Source organism: Pinus tabuliformis, chromosome 4_2, assembly GCF_031772625.1.
Source record: "Pinus tabuliformis cultivar Carrire ecotype Pingquan chromosome 4_2, CPIR1, whole genome shotgun sequence".
In the NCBI taxonomy this organism is placed as follows: domain Eukaryota; kingdom Viridiplantae; phylum Streptophyta; class Pinopsida; order Pinales; family Pinaceae; genus Pinus; species Pinus tabuliformis.
The window spans coordinates 1,149,636,171-1,149,638,730 of record NC_142304.1 but is presented as its reverse complement, the minus strand read 5'-3'; positions in this window follow the sequence as shown (position 1 = coordinate 1,149,638,730).

Below are 2,560 nucleotides of genomic sequence, written 5' to 3'. Positions count from 1 at the left end.
GTTGTCATATTTCCTTTTCCAGATAAACTTGTTTATTGATTGAATTTTATAAAATTTGAATATTTATTTTCCTCCATATATATTTAAAAATATTTTTTAAACAATTTGATTAAAAAAGAATTTAAAATATTTTACCAAAATTTAAATTAAAAAAAATAAAATAGAATATTTAAAGTTAGACAATCTCATAAGTTTATTGAAATTTTTATATTCATTTATCATGACAAACCTTAAAATCTGTATTCATATTGATGAATATTTGATTTTTATATTTTTTGGACAACATATTAATTTGTTTTTACCCAAAAAAAAATTGCATATTTTCCATAGTTTAACATTATGGATTGAATTTTATTATTTTTTAGTAATTTTTAAAATTAGTTATCTGCAATATGATTGGTTTGGGTTATTATATGATTGTAATCATTGTTATTACAGTTTTGCACAACACAATTTCATGTGAATAACTGCCTCATATTTTTATGCCATAATTTTTGGATCTAGTTGTAATATTTATGCCATGAATTTTAGATGCTCTCAAAATTTTCATTGTTAATCTTCATAGGAACAAGCAATAATTAAAATATTTGAAAACACATCTACCAACCAATAGTGGTACTGCCCACCATTATTTATATTTTCTTCAACACTTTAAGAAGTAGGCGTAAAAATGTAAATGTGTAGACTGAATTATATAACTTTACTTAATATCAATAAATCACTAAAAAATATTAATAATAAATTAAAATGGTTATCAATTCAAGCAACAAAATAACTAAGTAAATAAAGCAACTCCATTTTTAATATACATGTACATCTATTAATATATTCAACCTATATTTCACAAATATATCTAGCAAGAACAACTACTCCTTAAATTGTATCTATATATACTTTACACATAAACTATAAAACCTTCTAGACAACCTTCTCAACAAAAAAAATATCACTACAATAAGACATTATTATTCTCACTACAATGCATAATTATAATTAACAAAAAACCTCAATATACCAATTAGTAAAACCTAAATTGATTGGATTATAAACCTTAACACTAACTTGAATTAAGTGTTTTTACTTTAATTTAGCTATATTCAAACTAAGTGGAAGACACTAGCTACAATGTAGCACTTGTTTTAACTGATATAGTTACATTAAAATTTTCAGAATTTGGATGTGTATAGATTAGAATTTGGATGTTTATAGATTAAGATAATATTATCGTTATCAAATTTAAATCTAAATTTTGTATAATCTTTAAAAATTTCAAATAAAAAAGTTTCGCTTTCACAATTATTTTTAATAATTCATTAAAATATTTATTAAAATTCACAAATAATTTATCAAATAATAAACTTATTAAAATTCATAAATAATTTATCAAATAATAAACTATGTACCAAATTTAAGAAACATTTTTGTGGTTCTCTTCCATGAATATGATAGTCCACTGCCATCTCTCTCTCTTAGATAGCAACCATAACTTACGAAGGACTCTTGCCTCCCACTGATTTGGGTTTATTCAACCGATAACCAAAACTTGAAAACACAACATAAATAAACATGAAAATCAAACAAGGGTCATACATGTAAAATGAACACACGCAGGTTGATAAACACACAAAATATATAGATTTGAAAATAAACATTATTACATACTATGGCCTCTGAGGCTCTGACTTCCTATCTCTGCCTCATCTACATTGTACTGGCCACCCCTTGTCTAAACATGCTCATAGACTTCCTAGATAACCAAAAGAAAACAAACTCTAGCAAAATATGAGAAATCACATCCTCTTGTTGTGCCACAACACACCTTTTAGAGGTTTCTAGATATTTTTACATTATACACAAAATTAGAGGACATCACGTTCTCTTACTACGATTGTCATGATGTACCTTCTAGAAGATTTCATATGTCAAATTTGATTTTGGGTGCGTGTTATGCTCTTGCATCATACGACTATGGTAGAAATTTTCATGATCTACTGATCATGTACCATCATCGCCGCATCTTCTTCAATATCGATTTTCTTTCTCCTCATCTATCATTGAGCTTCTACCCATACTCAACAGTGAGATGCAACCAAGCCTCCACAAGACACCTCACCAAGCTCTCTCATTTGGCTAGGTCTTTAGGTATCATAGGTTCGCCTCCTTTGGGACCTCTCAAGCTTCCTTTGCTCCTTTGGTTGTTGCACTCTACCCACATCTTAAGAACTTCACTCATTCTCTTCCTCTCCAACTTGCAGGAAATATTTACCTGTTATGATACCACTTGATGAAGATTGGTTCTAGGGGTCTACTCAAACTGAACCCTTGATGGCTCGATTCCTAAACCTGTGGGTTATGGGCCCACAAAACTCAGCTATCTCCATCTAAATTGCAACAATGGGGCTTGTAACACTTGAGCCCCAAACTTCCAACAATTCAAGCACTATCATAAAAACACATACATGATCATCGCTCTCCTTTCGCTTTAATCTTCATGTGAATGTAAGACCGAGACTAAGTGCTCCAAAACAGGTGTAACCCCCATTATATAGACGCTTCTCAC